At 42.9% G+C, this 20,504-nt stretch overlaps 1 protein-coding gene across 4 annotated transcripts in view; it reads right to left on the reverse strand.

Moving 5' to 3' along the window:
* Positions 1 to 20,504, reverse strand: part of KLHL18 (kelch like family member 18) — a 244,474-nt gene that overhangs the window by 214,911 nt on the left and 9,059 nt on the right. The window lies entirely within an intron of this gene.

The following is a 20,504-nucleotide window of genomic DNA, read 5'->3' on the forward strand; positions in this document are numbered from 1 at the left end:
GAATAGCACATTTGATTCAGAAAAGCAGAGCTGAGAGCGCCCGAGGCCCTAACGGCATTCCAGCCACCGTATACAGACAAGACGTTGAGTTCTGATCCAGGCCTCTGGAAAGTTTGTTTAACCACTGCATAACCACGGAATCTATCCCATCTTCCAGGCGAGGTTCAATTCTACACCCCATTTACAAAAATGGAACAGTGGCACGCCCCAATAGTTATCCACATATTGCACTTCTGGACATTAAGCTCAAATACTTGGTGTCGCTCCTGCTGGAGTATTTAGAAGAATGGGCAAGCATAAATAACTTGCTGTCATTTAACCAAACTGGCTTTAGACCATTCTCCGGCACTATCTGCAATCTTGTAGCCATAAGGATGCTTGCAACAAAACAGATAAAGCAAAAGGATCTGCTCTACTGTCGTCTTATAGGCTACAGCAAGGCTTTCGATCATGTTACGCGCTAATTACTTTGGACTAAGTTTAAAGCCTGGCAAATTCCATAACCGTTACTCCGCTGCATTTTGATGCTCTACTCTGACACATGGGCCAGAGTAAAACTGGGTTACAATGCAACAGTCTCACAAAATAAATATCGAACAGGGCATCAAGCAGAGGTGTGCATTAGTTCTGGCTTTATTTAATTCGTTATGTGCGACCTGGTACTGCCACTAAACCTAGTAATCACCCACAAACCAAAACTGGCGACCCATCACATCACCTTGCTTCTCTACGGGGATGACGTAGCTCTTTTAAGGTAAACACCGATTGAGCTCCAAAGAATGCTTGAAGTCCTATAAAATCATTGTCAATCAAACTGCATCAAAATAAACTATGAAAAAAATAATATTCTGATCTTTGGAAGGAAAAAGAAAAAACTTGGTTCCTTGCATCTCAACCACAATTGTCTGACCATATCACAGAGATAGAAATATTTGGGGTGCTGGATAGATGACAAGGGAGGTCATTTACTGGATCTTCATTCATTAAAACCAAAATCTGCCTCACTACAATTTGCCTTTTCTTTCCATTTTCAAAAGTACAAACCAGCATACTTTTGAGCCATTGTTGAAAATAGTTCCTTCCAAACTCATTCCGACCTTGGCATACGGGGCAGAAATTTTTTAAGGGAAATTTAACACCCTTTTGAACAACTCACAGAGAGCAGCATTCAGGACGCTGTTCAAACTCCCATATAACACCTCTCCGGCTTAGATTAGGATGGAATTCAAACTGAGCGACCAACTCCTCATACATAAGGCCCGCATTTTAAAGTCCATGCACTCAGCACGTGCCGCACAAATAAAAATGCTCTCTGAAAAATGTTATCTGGCTTGAAGCTTCTCCTGATAATAGCCTGTGTTCGTCCATCATCTCCTTGTGTTTGCTTTGTTCGCCCTTAGTTGGCAGGGCATGCCCAGATGTGGGTCCCTTGCTCCCTTTGCCACTGGATTCAAGCTAGCCTGGCTGATGAGGGGTGTTACCCCGTGTAGGAGAGTAGGATCTGCACTTATGTTGCCCCCACTTTTTTTCTGATGTATACACTGGTTTCTGGCTATAGTCTGGCTGGGTCCCTGCTAATCAGGGCCCCAGTCTCACTGATCTCTCTAAACAACTTGGTGTGCATATTAGATGCACTAGTGATTGGATACTGTGGTACCTTGTGAGCCCCTAGTATATGGTACCTTAGGTACCTAGGGCATTGGTACTTCACAGGCCTACCAGGGGCTGCAGCATGTATTATGCCACCCCTGGGAAGCATTCTCAATCTGACACCACAGGCCTGCTACTGCAGCCTGTGTGAGGTAGTGTTAGCACTCCTCACTGAGGTATTGGTTCCTATATCTCACCATACACACACATATAAACCTAATCAGCCACCCCTCTCGCAGGCCCTAACAATCCTGAGGGCAGGGTGCTTGGTTTACTATGTGAGGGGGTGCTTCTGCATGAGCAGGACCCCTCTGCAGCTGGCAGAGTCTATTCTCTGCTGCTGTTTGTGGATGGGGTTAAACCATATACTCTTAAGTGCATTATAACCTCGCGGTAAATGCTAACTTTGGAATGACTGCATCAAAACATGTCGTGTTTGGTGTCAAACAACTTGGAATCATACCCCCACACCAGTAACTGGTGTGGGAGTATGATCCCACCCTTCTAGAGGGGCTGACATGTACCCACTGTACTAAACGGTAGAAATCTCCTAGAGCCCTGGCATCACAAAATGGATGCCACCAGCACAGACACTGGGCTGCCCTCCTGCTGCTGACCGAAACTCGCAGTGGAGGAAGCCCAACAAAAGGCATCCTGTCACAGGGAGGTGTCACCACCTCCCAGACAGGATTTAGTGTATTGGGGCTGGGTGGGTGCACTCCTAGAGTGCTTTGAAGTCCTGCACTGGGGAAGCAGTAGGCTACTCTGTGCATATGCCAGCTCAAACCGGTTCAGGGGCTACTTTCCCCTGCTCTGGCACGAAACTGGACAAAGGGAAGTGGGTGGAACCACCCACTACCCTGACCCTCCTAGAGGTGTGATCATAGAGCTAGTCCCTCCCCCATCTTCACTATAAGATAGCAAGCATTGCCAATGCAATTCAGATTACCCTGGACGACGCTCTACAAAGAAGAATCCTGGCCCTTCGACGTTCCACTATCTGAAGAATCTCTCTTGGAGTCAAGGAGTGACTCCCCTGCTTGGCAGGCACCTATAACCTCAATCAACGGTTGCAAACTTCACCGCTCCCACCGGAGTCCGAAGTCCCTGCGGCCCCAGAAGCGGATTTCCAGACCTCTCGACGGCCATTTGGAGTCCCCAGCGAAGCTGTGGCATCTGGACCCCACGAGTGACGAGGAACTGCAATACCTGGGAACCGTGCACTGATTTTGAGTGCAAACCCTAAACAACGTTCTACGAACTTGTGCTTTGGACCATTTGTGGCCCAAGTCCCCAGCAGGTCTTGTTCCAAAAATCAGCGGCCTACCCCGTCCCGAGTGACCGTGGGCTCCTGTGAAACTTTTCCTGTGGCGGAGTCTTCGCGATCCCTTGCCCGTTGGCTAGTGGGTCCCCCGAAGACTCTCTCAACGATTCAAAGGGCTCTCCTGGTTTCTCCGGGCCTGCCCTCACTTACCCTCGCTGGGTAAGTCCATCAGACCTTGCTGGTCTGCATCACCGACTATCTTCAGTCCACAAGAGACTTGCAGTTGCCAAGGTTTGTTGGCTCCAATCCGGTTGCCGACACCGTCATCAGCTGCAGACATCGTGGGACACTCCGAATCCAGCTGCTGGTCATCGTCGATCCCTCCTGGACCTCGTGAGCGAAGAGACAAAACACCATCGACGACCTGATGCGACGCGACATCTGTAGTCATCCATCTTGCTGGCCACCGGTCACTGGCAAGTGACTTTGAACACGGTCCCTTCAATTTTCAGGTCCTCTTCATCTTCAATCCACCTTTGGATTCCAGCGGACACCTCTTCAGTCGTCTCAAGCAGCAAGTCTTCATTGGTCTCCATGGAAAACAGCATCGCGACCCGACACCAAAAGACACCTATGCACCCGGCTTCCCTGGGTGAGGTAACTCGTGCACTCCGGTGCCCAAGTGTGTGTTGGCCCTCGAAATACTTACCCTGTAAGTGGCTTGCTTGTTAACTTCTTCGAAGTGCCCTAAAACTTTAAAATACAAACCACGACTTGCTCCATTATAACCTATAGGACACCCGCGGCTGTGTTTGCACGCGTCTCCCGTGGGCTTGTTACTTACCTGCTAACACTGCAGTAGTGAAGCCCCAGCAATTCCCAAGGCCCTAGGCTTTGTCATTTTGCAAGTCGACTTTGTTAAACCATTTTTTTAGTATATGATCTGATACGCCCCTAGGGCTCCAGCCATATTTGTGCTTAATTTATTGAGAACTGTTGACATTTGAATGGTTACCTGGCTTCTAATCTCATAAAGAGATTAGTAGAGTGTGTCTAGAAATAAATACATATATATTTGATATATATACACCTGTGTGGTGTCTTTTTCATTTGGTAATTCAAGAGATTATAAGGTAAAACAAGCTGCTTTACATTCCTCAGAGACTTAGCCTGAAGGCTGCTCTCCACAGCTGCCACTAGGATAGCTTTCTTTAAAAGGTTGTCTTAAACCTATCTACCATAAGAGTCGAATTGGACTGGTGTAAGGTGGCCACTATAACTAGTAACAGCATATGCCAGGCCAACTTCTCATACCCCGAAACTGGTCCCAGGATGCTTGTTTCCGGTTCAGGGAAGACCTGGCTTGGCAGTTCAGACTGGACTGTTCCCATGAGGCACAGGGTCAAGACTGATTTGCGTACAGTTGGGTCTGAACTGAGGTGGCGAAGTGAGCTAAAGAACAATGATTTGTTTAACCCAGATCTGTGACTGGGGAAGTGTGTCTGAAAACTATCAGCGCTCCGTCCATCATCTCCTTGTGTTTCCTTTTTTCCACTTTCCCCTTACGATTCTTAGAGAATCGCTGCTGAGTGCAAAATATTGCCTTACTGTGAAATTGCACTGATTACCACGTTATACTGTTCATTTCTTACTTTAAGAGGCGCAGTAATTAATTGTTAAGATCTAACATTTTCTGTCTTATACGGCATCAGAAAGACGCATTTTAAACTTTGTATGATTTATGCGGTTATCTTTTTTTACTCTACAATAATTGATAGAAACTCTATGACTGAGATGCTGCGGTCTTCAAATGTTATCTTAATTTGGGTTAAATCTATGGAATGTGATGCTGTTTTTATTCGCACTTGGCACTTCAATAGACTTGATTGTCTACATAAAGTATTTCTGATTGATAGCACCACTATACTATCAGGGGTGAAATAAATTACAATTCAAACTTAGATTAAATAATCAAAGGAGAAAAGGCAGCTTGAGGCGGGCAGACTATTGATAATTTATCCATAAAAAACAAAACAAAATAAGTGGAAGCTCCTTTTCACTACAGCATGTAAGCTGGGGAATGTACTTGCATAGTGAAAAGGGACCACCAAGAGAAATAAAGATCTGAATTTTCCCAAAATAATGATCCATGCGACTATCTGATACAATCCTCAGTGGTTTGTATAAGCGTCTTCGAAACCTACCAACATCTGTAAGAGGTGCTTTGATGATGCTTCACGAAGAATAAATGCTTACAAGCAACGGAACCTGCCCAATAAAGCCCCTGAAACCAGGAACTAATACATTCAGTAACAACAATGTTTCCTTAAGGAATAGTTCCATCAACAGACAAAACACACCAACATAGACCTGTATTGACTGTGTGCTCAATCTGTGATCTTATACAACAGCATGCACAAAGCAATAATAGCCAAAGGCCTATATTGAATCAGCAACACCAACGGCAAATCATACAGATACGTTTTATCTTGTTTACACACTCAAAAAAATTCAGATACATTTCATACAGTATCAGTGCTCAGAAAAGTGTTCCCGTGTGTGCAAAAAACAAAAAGTGAGTGCAAACAGGTGCGAGAGGTTTAAAACCCCACATTCAGGACTAGGAACATAGATTTTTCAAAATGACCTTGTGCTCAAATTGTTTCAACAATTGCCATACGGATTTAATCTAATTTGTTTCCACAATTCCGGTTCATCGTTGGCATTTCAGCCCTGAAGAAATGACTGGGCCATCATGAGGACTGGCAGGAGCAAGGAGCATGAACGATGAGCAGGCTTCATGACCATTTAACATGCGCTGGACAGCTACCCTCATGGGAGTGAATTTACAACAGCACCAAATTCTGCTTACGAGGAGCGAAGAAAGGACACTCCAGTAGTTCAGGTTCAGTTAGAAAGCGATGTAGCCATGTATTTTGGGCTCAGGTATAGTGGTTAAGGGTGCCAAAGTCGCAGAAAGCTCCTTCCTCAAGAAGTCTCAATTTCTTTACGTCTAGGAAGCTGAATTTTAAAGTTAAAGAACATGTCTGAGTCAATGAACACACCAAGTGAATTAGCATTTGGGCTTAGTCAAGGGGACAACCTGTACAGTTGAAAGATGAGGGAGTGTTAAACTTGGGCTTCTTTGCTGGCACATGAGTAGAGGACAACCACCTAGCCTTAGCAAGGTTTCACATCAGATTGGTGCTGGACATTAATTTTCATATGTTTGACCAGCGGTGGCTGATGACAAGCATAAGCGGTGGGACAAGCAAATATATCATTTTGACAGGCAATTTTAGACTGTGAGAATGCCTTTAGGGTCAATGCCAAAGCTCTAAATCATGGCCAATTATAAACAGTGTTTATGAAGGACCATGACTGAAAGCTCTGGAGTTGAAGCTGAAGGAAGTGAAAGTTTCTCACAGTGCCTTTCAGTGGGTCATAAAATTAAAAATAAAATATGTACTTACCCACTGGCTCACCTCATTCAGTCCACCTCTGTGTTCTTCATCTTCAGTCTGTCGGAGAGCATGTGGTTTCAAAGCCAACATCCTTAACCACTCCAGACACTTCTCTCATGCTGGTTCGACACTCCCTTGGGCCCTGGGGACCTGTGCTTACCCTCCACCCAACGGTCTATGAAAGCTCAGGTTGGAGAGGTTTAAAGTGCACGTTAGGCTGGTCATCACAAGACAGCCTGCCAAAGTGACATGCACTCATTAAACTGGAGTGGGCACCACTCCTCCCTTGCAGCCAACTTCCTCTACTTCTACATACCTAGCAGGACCCTTACTGCCTTCAAAGGTTTAGCTGGAGATCATCATTGCCCGGACTATGCTGGTATGGCTGGAAAAAAGAATTGTTGCAGCCTGTAGTCTTCTTGTACTAAGCATTCAAACAAGGCATCAGAAGAGGGGCATTCCACACACATGGCCTCAGACAATTCAGGGTCAAGAAGCTATTAGTCAGTGGTTAAACTGCCTGTGATAAAACTTCTACCCACCTCCTGTCCCTATATGGAGATATTATCTGGGGCCCTGCCTTTGCAATCGTATCAGAAGGAATCAAGGGAATTTATTTAACTAAACATTGAATTTCCTTTTGGGGGTTTCCCCATATGTGCTATAGTTGGGAGGTGTTCTGCTTCATTCCCTCCTACCAAGCTGATCTGGAATGTTGCAGGGCCCCTGTAAAATAGGACCATCCCAGAATAGTGTGAATTTATTGATCATTATGACATTTGTCTATTTCAAGCGACTTCATCAATCCAGCCCCAGCATTGTGCAGGAAATACCATTTATAGCCAAGAAGCTGTTACTTCTGGGAAAGAGAGGTCTTCGGGAGGTGTTACTATTTGGGTCAATACTACCCCACCCCTATATTATTTAGGAAATTAAGCTGAATTCACCCGACTTATTATGCATTAGCCTGGCCCTTTCGCATGAGCTTCTCTGCAATATATTTAATGCATATTGTAGGCCAAATGGAAACTACAAAGATTACTCTGATAGGCCTTTTGTCTTCAAACCTATCTGCTATACCTATTGAGAATGTAAAAATGTAGGCAGTGATTTTAGTTGTCAATATGAGTCACTCAAAGCCAGCATGGAGACCCCTTCAGATGAGGGAGACAGCATTTGGTCTATACCAGAGCCAACTCTACCGTCAATAAAGAAATGGTCTTCATTGGCCATCCAACTTAATGTGTTCACATTGAATCATGGATTAGGAACATGCAATGGAAGATATAAATCTAAAAGAGGGGGTAACCACACGTTCAATCGCCCACAGAATACTAGTGTTGTAGATTACACTGATGTTCTGTTCTGGCTTTATTTAATAAATATGGTTATAATTCCTTGTTACGATAGTGACCGCAATGCCTCATCCCTTGATTTCAGATTTACAACCTACGCTGACCTCCTCAACTGCAATGAGCCGTTTGATAGAAGACTGAGATTGGTACACAATCATCGGGGGGTTAGAAGGCGTGCAATGTCCCAGTCACAGGTCTCGATTAAGGAACCATACAAATTAGTAGTTTCCAGCATTGGGAGCCTGCTAGCTCTAGATTCAGTTAATGAAGGAGAGAATATAAGTAAAATTAGTTCCCTGCACAACCTGCTGTTTCAAAAGCTAAATTGTTTCTTCCATGTAGAAATCAAGCGAACAGTAAGGAGACATAGACCCCCCACTTGGTAAAATAAGCAGTGCAAGGGAGAAAGGGTCACACTCATTGGTGCTATTAAACAACAAGACAGATCATTGATTCAAGCGTCTAGATATGCATTTAAAAATCTTTTATGGTAGCTAACAAAGAGCGGGAACGGGGGAAGTGGGAGGACCTGCTTGATGCTGCCACTACAAAAGATCATGGTACAATTTGGAACAGTCTCCACAGGTAGTGGCAATGTTTCTCCACCCCGCCCCCCCCATCAAAAATTATATCACAATGGTAGACTGGGTCACCAACTTTTCCATTCCCTGCACTACCCAATTGGCAAATTAATTTTCCACACGGCCTTAAGCCAGACCTTAACTGATAGATCTGCAGGGATTCATTGCAGAGTAGGCCCTCCCGCAGCAGGAGGTGAATATTTGGATGATATAAGTATACAAGCCCCCAGTGATACTGTAGGGACACAATGTAGTATAAACCCACCAGTAGTGGTAGGAGATTAACTGGTGGACACAAGTATTACCCAGGAAGAGATTAAATCGGGCTATCAGCAATACTATCCCCAATAAAATAATGGGGCTTGATAAAATTACCGGGGATTTTTTCTCAGACAGGATGGATCTCTAGAATCCTTATTTTGTACCTTTATTCAATGCTATATTGAAAGCCTCCCACCTCCCGGACAGGGGCCAAAATTATTCCCATTTAAAAAAAGGGCCCTACCAGACAAACCTTTCAACTACAGATCCATAAGTATTATCAAAAGCTCAGAAAAACTGTTTGCCAGGGTCATATTGGGCAGTCTCCAGGACTGGATGTCTGCAGGAGGGATACTGACTCCTCTACAAGTTGGATTTAGAGAATGCACCGGTACAGTAGATCATGTGTTCAGTCTCCCGCTTCTCTACTGAAAAACTGTTTACTTAGAGGAAGGTCGCCTCTACATTGTATTTGTAGATTTGAGGTCTGTCTCTGATCTTATATCTCATAATACTCTCTGGCAGGTGTTAGCCGATAGCGGGGGTCCCTACTATCTCCTAACCTTGATAGTTAGATCACATGATAACAACTATGCCCAAATGAGATGCGGCCAACTGGGTGACATGACCAGTCCATTCTTTGTTAACAGAGGGCTTAGACGGGTGGGGTGGGGATGTTCTTGCACCTACTCGATTCACATTATTCATAAATGATCTAATAGCTTATCAGGATCAATGTGACTCTGATGCACCACGTCTGTTAAACATCAGGGCTCCCGCAAGATATTTGCAGATGATTTTTTTTTTATCAAAATCCGCAATAGGTCTGCAGAGGATCCTTGATCGTTTTTAATTTTTATGCAGCCAGAAGGGTTAAATATATGGTCAATGACATATTTCAGACACAGTTGGTGTTAGGCCAGTTTTGTATTGGAGGAGACTCTAGGCTTATTCAGAGCTCCGCTCATACCAACTAGGCCTTGAGGAGGTGCTACGCATTCCTGACTCTGACACCATCCCTTGGCTTGGGAATGGATACGCTGTGGGATACCCCAGAAGTGGCTTGTTCAGTCACCACAGAAACAAATCAAAAGAGGATATTGGCATTAGACAAGGCGTTTTGCAGGGTTAGTCTAGTTCAGGTCCTCTGACCCAGCCTTTCCTCTTGGAGAATATCGGGTTTGCAGCAGAGAGGTTCCTTGATGAAATTGGGCCTCCACTTGCCAGGAAGCTCTATTTGCAATTCAGATACGGGTCCCTGCCACTCCACTCATTCACAGCTAATTGGCTGCGAAACCCTGGGGTGTTAGATAAGCAGTATCCATCTTGTAAAAACACACTGAGACGGTAGCGCATGTCTTGATATTCTGTCTGCCCTGCTTACCTAAGTAGTAGAACTAAATGGATCCAACTACTGTCGCAATATTGGTGTCAGAGAATAAATAAAATAAAAATCAATGAAAATCCTAAAATCAGACACATGCCAATCTGTAGTCTTTGCGGTTTCTAAGTTTCTGATGGCGTGTTGGAGGCTTAGACAGAAAAGAATCGCAGTAACATTAGACTCAAGCCCCACTGCTTAACTGGCAATGTAATCCATTAGGCCACTTTATTCCTTTTACTCCTGTCAACTATTAGATTATATGACAAAGGTTTCTATATGCGTGTTTGGCTATTGAGTTGGCTATACTTTTATAATTTTCTTTTAAATGCTTGATTATCTAATGCACCATGATTGTATATATGCACAGTGTGGTGCTTATGGTATTTTTAGCTTTAATTCTCAGTTTATATATTCATGTTTTTTTTTCATTTGTAAAAATCAGTTATGCTATGATGAGCATTTGCACTTTGATGGCAATCAAGCCAAAATAAAGTTATGATGATGACGACGATAGGTGCAAATCCTACTCTAGTGGTGGATTCTAGTTTAGAAGAGGAAAAATGTCAACTTGACAGCAGATGACTTTCAGACTAGACATGATGGCTTTTACATTAGTGAGCGAGGGTACTGATGTCTGTCCAGCAAAAAGCATGGCACAGGGATGGGAAAGTCGTAGGAAATGAATGCAGGCAGTAACATTGCTGGTGGTGCTGAGAGCATCAAGAAGCTAGTTTGCTTTGTCTGTTGACTATGAGGTGGGGATCATACCTTGCTTGAGCGTACTAATGGGGGAGGGGGAGTACTTCGTAAAAACCAAAAAAAAAGAAAAAAAAAGAAATAAGGTTACTTGGTGGTGATTTGGAATGGTCATGAGGAGTGGTTGCTGTGTATTCAACGAGGGATGGGATGTACAGTGGATCAGTACAAGGCAGTCAGATTGGGGGTAGCAGCAGAAGGTGGGCATGACAAGGTACTTCAAAAGGTGTATCTTCCATAGTTTACATCCAGCACATTGATAGACTCTGAAGTTTGTAAATCGATGGTTTAAAAAACGACATACATGAAAAACATAGCAGGAAAGGTAGGTTATGCACAATGTTTAAATAAAAGAAGCATCAATTATTTCTTATTCCTTACCAGCAAAAAAGAAAATTTGATACCATGGACCAGCCCTATCCTGAACTGCTACACAACATAGAGGGCAGCCATTAGCTGATAAAGGGATCTTAAGTCCTAGATACAAACCTACAGTAAGCTTACAGCAACCATTCACCAAGTCATTCTCGAGCATTACTGCGGACAGCATGTAACAAATGCTACTCGCAATAGAAAGCATTACAGGAATGTTTTTGGAGCACCGGATAGTTGGGTGGAATCCGGTATCTCAAGTAAATTACTATTATGTTTGCATCCAAGTGAGTGGAAATATGTAAAAACAAGTAAGGCCTTCACGTGGTTCATGATGAATAGCTAAATATAACAGGAAGCAGAACAGCAGAAGAAATTGAAACTATACATATGTTACACAAGGCATAGTATAATGGTTTGTTCCCCAATGTTGGTTAACCAATCCCCCAATTCTTTAGTCAAAAGGCCCCTAACCACTTATCACAGCTGCAAACATTAAAACTTTCATAACAACCATTTGCAAACTAAATAGACCTGGCTTGTACTTTGAATCTCGAATAAAACACTGAAAAAAAGCCCGCTGCAGAGAAAAACAAACAATGGCTTTTTGTGTACAATACCTTGGTGGGATAGAGAATTTAATGTGTGATAAGTCCATATTCTTTTGAGATGTAAAATAGTTTCTCAGGCTTTGCAATACAAGTACTCGATAAGAGGCAGAATGAGTCACCAAACGGCAAGTACCATGTAGTGTAAGAGAAATACTCCTCAGGAAGGAGCAAACGCCTGCTCTGTAAATTCTAATGAACTGTACAAAAAGACCTAAAAGTGGCAAAATAGTAAGCTGCAAATTCAGGCTAAACAGACAAGCTCAACTTTATATACAGAAGATGCCTCATCATTTGGGGGATTCACCAATTTCAAGCAGTCCCAGTTGGAGATGTTAGCTAAACATGGAACACGAGGAGATAACGCGATTTGCAAAGCCATTCTTCAAGTCATAGGAGACACAAATCCATGAGCAAACTAAGACTTACTAAAATTCCAAGCATCAGCCATCCTCAGAACAAAACTTGGCCAGAATTTGTGGAATGTGCACTTTGCCATTTCTGGGTTCATACACCACAATGTAGACATCAAATGAAATAAAAGTTGGTTATGGCAGAAAAATCTTTCATATACGCGATGCAAAGTGTAAAATGATGACAGATCTGATCTTTGCCTTACAGACATTTAGTAATAGACAAAGTCACACATGATCATGCAACAAAAAAAACGGTGAGCGCACTGGAGTATTGAGGGTGGATTTAGGTATCCTGCTGCAAAAAAAGTAATTTTCCATGTAATAAAATATATAGGAATCCAACTATAACATTTGGTCTTAGAAAGACTACATACACCGTGATCACTCTTTCATATTAAACTACCTTGTCGCAACTGCAATGACATCCTGCACGGACAGTGTAGATGTCAAAAAGAGGGTGATAAGGTTTCCATGACTATGTCCTTAATCACAGTACATGATGTGTCGCTGTTGGTTATGTAGAATTATGAACAATCAAAAGGCAAACATAGCTTCAAGAGCCTGGGGAAAACAGCAAATGAATGAGTTACTGACAAGTGCAATGATTTGCACCAAGGTGCCACAACATGTATGACTTAATATCCAAATATGGAGTCTGGAAGGAATAAAGGGGTGAACAGTGGATTGCCTTCTGAGATGAAAAACATAATTGAAGCACTATTAATGATCACAAAAACTGCAACTTCTCAGCATTGCGAACTAGGATGCAGAGTTTGCTTCTAGTAACTCCTGGGTGCTTATGGAGCACTGCCAAGTACCAGAAAACAAGCGTTATGTAAACTCTACTAAGACAAATTGTTTGCAGACAAATCCTGCTGTGCCCCCCCCCCCCCCAACGCCGAAGATTAACCACTAAATGCTTAACAAAAACTGCAAAGAAACACCGAAACAGCACACTGCCAGAACAAACAAGCATTGGCATAGCCAATAGGTCTCGCCTTTGGGACCTTATAAGTGTTTAGCCATGCAACAGTTGCATAACTAAATACTTATAAGGTCCCAAAAGCAAGACCTATTGGTTATGCCAAGCGGCCGCGAAAGTGATTGCGATCAAACATCAAAGCGGCCGTGAAAGTAAAGGCTGGCCTGGTAGCACTTTTTGGAGCCCTCTCAATAAGTCTCGCCAGATCAGCGCATGCGCTGGGTCAGGCGAGACCTGAAAAGGAGCTCACCAATCTCAAAATTGAATCTAGAAAATGATACGTAGCTTGTTAAGAATTTACGAACCCAACAATCTAAATAAATAAAGCCATATCCCCATTATACCACAGGTAGGCTAAAGAAAATGGTAGGGCAAAGAAAAGAGAGGCTCTTTAAGAATGACAATTCAAATAATACCACACAATCAGAACCACTTTATCAGCCCCAAAAAATGGCAACTTAAATGAGAAGAGAAAACAAAATGCATGGAGGATAGGTTACATACGACAAACATGGTTGACCATTGTCATATGGTGTACAGTGAACTCAATGCTGTATTAAACATGCAAGGGAATTTTCTGCTTTGTGTTTTTTCACCACCGTCATCAGCAACTAATGTGCGTTGCAGAAAACAAGTGGAGCAGTAGTCAGAAAAGAGTGAGAAAACCACTAAGAGAAACATGCAGTGAACTCAAACTGAACTTTTTATTATATTTCTGTAGCGCATACTGTGGACCTAACCGCATCCAGAACACATTGACATCAAAATTCATTTTGCAAACATACAATGCATAAAATATAAACTTAAGAATAACGCAATAAATATGAGCACAAATATTGCTGATCATAAAACTCCTTCCAATGTTTACCAGAGAACAGAGACCTAATTAACAGTGAAAGAAGGCAAAAATAAAGTGCTATATCCAGCAATTTACCTCTCAAAGCCCGAGACAAAAAGATCCCGAGCATTCATAAACGGTGCAAAAAGTACAAAGTGCTACACCAAACAGTTTAACCGTATAGCTTATCAAGAACCATATTTCTCCGGTGTTGAAGACTAAAACCTAGGAGAATTCATAAATTTCTCTTCGGACAGTGACCATTTCCAGACCCACGTAACTTTTTTCTAAGACACATTATTATTTCTATGGCTCAAGAGGGGAAAAACAAAAAAAACATGTATGTTTTTTTTTTTTTAAAGTATGTTTGGGGCAAGGAAACGTACTCTTCTTAAAACCGCTATGTTACAAAACACCGATATGGTGAATGAGACAGTGGTGCTTTGCCTTGGCTTAGGATGGGGGTGTCTTTCCCATGTGGCTCATTGCCTTAAAAACGCACCCTTATCAATATAAAAGAAATCTTTTCAAATTCACAGAACAAACAAAATGATGGCTTTATCTCGAAGGTAAGCTGACAGCAGGTTAAACAAGACCCTAGTTCTAGTCCACTCTTTCCCACTTCATCAACTTGTGTGATCCTATGAAAATTACATTCTCTTTCCACCGCGGTTAAGTGTAAGCTCTTATAAACAAGCTTAATAAAAATATTAAACACTACGGCGTTCATTACGAGTGGGCTATTAAATGGGCCTAGACTTTCCCCAACACCCTTGATACTTATGGTAGCAGTATCTTCAGCAGTGTGGAAACTACTGGTCCATTAAAGTTGGACCGGCATTGCCCACTAAAAATGCTGAACTACCGTACGGAAAATAAATTGGTCATTTTCTGAAGGATTTCGCCATTGAATCCTTCTTTCAGACTGGACTTTCACCCGGAATGTGGGTTAAAGTGAAAAACTAATTACTCCGATGGTCCCTGCCACTATTGTTACAAGCCCCTCAGGAACTAAGAGGCGGCCACTAGTAATAAGGGCTGTGAGAAGCTGGCTTGGTATATGGTGTACACTTATGTAAGTCTGCACCTTGCACCAATCCAAGTGTGCCCTGCATGCAGACTATGTGGCGCTGGCTTGCGCCCCCACCCTGCCGCCATACACTAAACCCTGTCTGGGAGGTGGTCACACCTCCCTGTAACAGGATACCTATTGTTCTTCCTTCCCCTGCCCGAGATTGGCTCAGCAGCAGAAGGACAGAAACGTGTCTCTGGCCGGCAGCAGCCCTAGCTTTTGCCCGGGTCCAGAAGACTAGTACTAGGAGCACAAAGGGCCTCCCACAAGAGCTTTACAGTGCATGGAATCATACCTCCCACACGGTTTCCGGTGTGGGGATATGATTCTAACATCTTTGATACCAAACATGATAGGATTCGTTACAGCCAGTTTTGAGATGTTCATCGCGTGCCCCTCTTTGTGTTATGTGGCTGTCTCACTTACAACCCGAAGAATGGACTCCTTAGGTTGTAGGGGTGTCCTGCTCATACAGGGGCACCCTCACACTTAGAACCAAGCATCCTGTCTTCAGGATTGAAAGGCCTGCTCTAGGGGTGACATAGGTTTTAAGCGCAGTGACCTCAGACATAGGTAAACCTATATCTTTCACAAGTGGTGCTAGCACCAGCTTACACAGGCTGAAATGGCAGGCAGGAAGGTAGTTACAAATTGAGTGGTCTCCCATGGGTGGCATAAAACATGCTTCAGCCCATGGGGGACCCCTGGTGTACCTATGCCCTGGGTACCTTAGTACCATATTCTAGGGACTGATAAGGTAACACCAGTGTCTAATCTGAGATGTACCCAAGTACTTATCATATCAATTTAGGGGAGAAAGCACAGAGACTGGGGTCCTGATTAGCAGGATCCCGGTCAGACTAGTCAGAAACAGCATAACAGGGAGGTAACCATGCAGAAGGATCCTACCTTCCTACAAGGGCCCTTATAAAAAGATGAATATTTGCATGCAAGACTGGTCCAGAGATGCATAGGCACAGTTGCATGAGCACTCTACTTCAGTCTCATGATTTGTTGTGTGTACAGTTTGCAGTTGTTTGCCGTCTCATGTGGACTGGCATCGCATTGATCCCTTCAGACCAAACTGTTCAGTTTAGGCTGGGACTGACTGAGTACATTCGATCTTGTTCTCAAACGGCACAAATTTAACAGCCAAAACAAGCACAAAGAAGCCAAATTAAATGAATCTGTACATGAGGGTAAATTGAGATCAATGAATGAAGGGTGTATTTTTACTGCCTATGCTCTACTAGAATCTTATTTGCACATGCAAGAGGTCGAGAAATGGTGGTGTCGGCAGCTGTGCCCTCTGATGCCCATTCACCTTATCCTTCGCTAGTGCCCTGACTGGTAATCAATGGTACCTAAAGCAGAGTGTTGGAAATTGAAGCCGAGAACAGATCTGATCTGAAGGTAAGCTACAGCACAGAGAACAATAAGGTGGTGATGGAAGAGTAAGAGAAACAGCATTAAGATAAGTAGGGCATAAAACAGCATAGAAAGTAACGGAGATAGAGCGATAAGAACGATTGAAGTAGATCGAAGAGAACACATGAATATAGTGAAATGGAATGAAGTTAGAAAAGGATTGGGAAGATCTGAAGAGGCTAATGCTACAGAACAAGAGGGTGCTGCAGGAAAGGCGGCACAATTAAGCATTTGAGAATAATGTTACCGAAATACTGGAGAAAACAAGAATAAGGGTAAGTATTCTAAAAAAGAAAAATCACTTCACTCAGACTGTATAGGCCACTTAAGCACTGACAGCCTTGGGAACACTGGCCATGGAATCTAAACTCCTGCATTATCCTTCAAAGCAGGCACAAGGGAAGCAACGGCCATAAGAAAAGCCTGCAATGAGGAGGACACTTGTGGGTAGACTGAGGAGTTGACATCAGTGGGCACTGGATGGATCTCACACTGGTGGGCAATGCGAAGACAGAGCAATTGTTAGAGGTATGAGGAGCAAGCAATGTCTGTCAGTAGGAAGGGAAGGCGGTGGCAGTTGTGAGGAGTTGACACAGAGGCAAGCAGAATAAGATATCAGTGCCAATAAGAAGTGCGAGTAACTGCTTTTTGTGGGAAAGGGGATAAATAGGTACATATAGGCAGCACAAGGAGATGGCACTATTAAGCTGGGGAGTACCTGAGTCAAAGACATATGCTGGTATCTGCATGGTCAGGATAAAGGCATGATTGGAAACTGTTCCAAAATAAACTGCAAGTTTTGCAGTAACTCAGAGATGTAAAGAACCGGTGACACTATTGTCCAATTCACTAGGCCTTTTTACCATACCTCTGAAAAATTAAAGACCGAGCCAGGCAGCGGGAATTTTGGTAGAACATCGTCCTTTATATAGATCAAACATTTTAAAGTTATGCTTCCAAAAATATACATTCAATAATAAACAACCATTCATAGTGCGACTGGACCTCAGTAATAGGAGCTGAAAATGGGTTAGTACTGGAGACATCTGAATAACACACCATAAAACCAATAAAAACCCACAAGCTGCAACCAATATTCGAACAATAATGTACAAAAAACATCTTATGACCAACCATAAGTAGCTACACTCAGTGCTGCTTTAAAACTACCAATGTCTGCCACAAGAATAAAAACCTGAATCACATAAGCCTGAGCCTCAATAATAAGTGTGGTAGGGTCCAATCATCAATTTGATGCAGCTGGCACGCAGGCAAACTACTCCCTAAAGCTGGTCCCAAGTACCCAAAAGGCAGATGAAGGAATTTCAATTATACATTGTTACCACGCCTCCTATGGGGCTGTCAAAACAAATATGCCAAAGTCCTTCTAACACACAAGAGAATAAACTGAAGACAGGTCCTCGGTACAGTGCAGTAAATTTCAGGCCCTAGATTTAGCTCCCTGGCAAGGGCGCAAGGCAAAACACAGACCTTTTGTAATGTAGCATTTCTATTTCGGTCTTCTAACTCTGACAAGATCGCAAGCAGCAAGCACCTGTTATGGCCAAGGTCTGTGAGTGAGTTAGTTGCGCAGTTTGGGAAAAAAATGTTTTCTAGTGCTCTTCTCAATTTTCGGTGGTTGCCGGTGGGGTTTAACTTATTCTAGAGGATGTTCCATTGCCTGAATGTCTCTACTGAGAATGCACTCCTACATAGGTGGGTTTTCATAATAAAAAAAAGGCATGGGACCATTCTAAACCGGAGGTTTCTCATTTGATTGTAGTTTGTACTTTAAGATGGATGGTCCATTCCTGTTGACTTCCAAGAGTGTATTGAAAAGGGCTTTGAATGATCTCCTTCCGGTCACTGCTAACCAGTTAAGATCTTTGAGAGGGTGAGGTGGTGAGGGAGGGAGGAACCGATTGGTCTCGTCTGTTTAGGATGAAGACTCTGAAGCCAACAGCAATTTGGATTCTTTGCATCCTGACAATTCCATTTCTAGAGAGCCCCACATAGATCCCATCTGCATAAGCCATGCAGTTTATCACAAGGACCAGCAATGCCTCCATACAGTGTGAAAGGCACAGACAATGGAAGATTTGACGAAGTATTCTCATTGTATTGAAATGATGTGTGCACCACACCCAGATGGGTAGTGAGCAGCAAAGAATTAGGATTTTAAATGCCTATGACTCAGAGCAGCAACAGTGAGAGAGACACCAAAGTAAATCCAGAGAATAAGAATGGTTGCAACGTCTTGTTCAATCTCCCATAGGTGGAGAAACAGTCAAGTCATTATTTAGTGCCAGTCTTCTGCCTGATCCTTAGTATAGCAGAACACAGCTGGTACCCCAAGAGGCTTTTTCTCAACTCACCGGATTGCCTTACACCACTGAGGCACAATGCAGCCTTTTGTTTACCACAACTGTGCACATTTTCCGAATTCCTTTTGAGTTCTGTATTACTTAACAGCATCTGCATGCACGAGCAGCTCTTAGGTAGCAGGTTAGTATAATAAAAATATCTATGTAAGCCATCTTTATTATAGGCTCCGTCTTTCTTAACCAATTTGAAAGTTCTGCAAGATAAAATACGAGCAGTGCAAAAGGGAATATTAGTTATGTCAGTTAAAGAATCCATTAGCCAAAAGGAAAAAGTGACTGATGGAATGCTGAAATTAATATCAGCCATTAGTTACCACTGTGGCAGGATTTGCTTGCATGCATCGTTTTTTGCTCGCTTCTGCTATTATAGACAGGGGCAATACATATGCTAAATAATCTTAGACGAGATCCACAAGGCGCATGCCACACTGAATTACTGAGCTAGGCCACCCCCCCTCCTCTACTTTAAATCAGAACACAAGCAACCCCAATGTTACAGAGGGCCAGTAATGTCGATCCAAGTTGAGAAATATAATGCAATTCCACGCCCATAGTGTAAGTTTTGATATGGCAAAAAAGATCTTGTCCAACATTTCCACAGTACCTCAGGTCAGTGCACAGGACTCCAATGAATCGAAAGTTTTGTTCTGTGGGAAGGTTAGATGTGGAGTTGCAGTTCTCTCGATACAATCACGTCAATAAAAACACCATCACAACTAACATCTGTCTTGTGTTTCTTGGGAGAGGTAAGGATACAATTAGCTCAGAGCCTGAACCACCCTCCCTGAACACCGTATAAATGCAAACGATCCAGTGTTTCAAATCAAGGCCTTTCAAAGGGCTTAATTCACAAACACAAATTGGTGAGTTCTAACCTGCTAGGACTCCACTACATAAAGAAAACAAGCATATGCAATGCAATAGGTCTTGCATTTATGCAAGTTTAAGATATTGGCATTGTAAATGATAATGCGTTTTATTTATGTTTCAAAAACCAAACCATAAATTAAAGGCATTGTAATTTACAATGCCAATAGCACAAACTCACGTTAAAGTGAGACCTGTTGCATTGCAAATGCTTTTTTTTTTTTTTTTTTTTTTTTTTTTAACAACTAGTTCCCTGGCCTAGTCACATGACCACCGACATCACTGTTGTAAAGGATTTTGACATACTTCTCAGCCTAAAGGAAAGCTGTAAAACAGTCACACCAAGCCATTAAACCGAAAATAATTCGTTTTGCCATCTCACTATGGCCCTGCTGCACACGTCTATGTATATCATAGACGATCTGAGCAGATCTTGGCTGTGGACGGCATCAGGCCCGGGAGCACAAGGGAAAACCAGGTGTAACCCCCTGTGCGCATTTTACACTGAAATCTATTTCTGACAGCCTTCTATTTTGCTATGAAGAATTTTGTATCCTTACATTTGTATTTAAAAGATTAAGTAACAATGCTGTCTGGAAAACTATCATCGTGCATTAAAAAACATTTTGAGTTAGAGGGCTTGACCGGAAATGCTTGGATACCTGCTAGTCTGCTCTGAAGGAAGCCAGACCCACCAACTGCCGTTATTATTTTCTGATTATTAAACAGTGCTCTGCAGGCAGCCCGCAAGCACAACGCCATAATTCCAGGAAGATACGAGGAATGGCACCCACGAGGGGGGAAGCAACACAGAAGTTGGGT

Source organism: Triturus cristatus, chromosome 10 (genome assembly GCF_964204655.1).
Source record: "Triturus cristatus chromosome 10, aTriCri1.1, whole genome shotgun sequence".
NCBI lineage: Eukaryota > Metazoa > Chordata > Amphibia > Caudata > Salamandridae > Triturus > Triturus cristatus.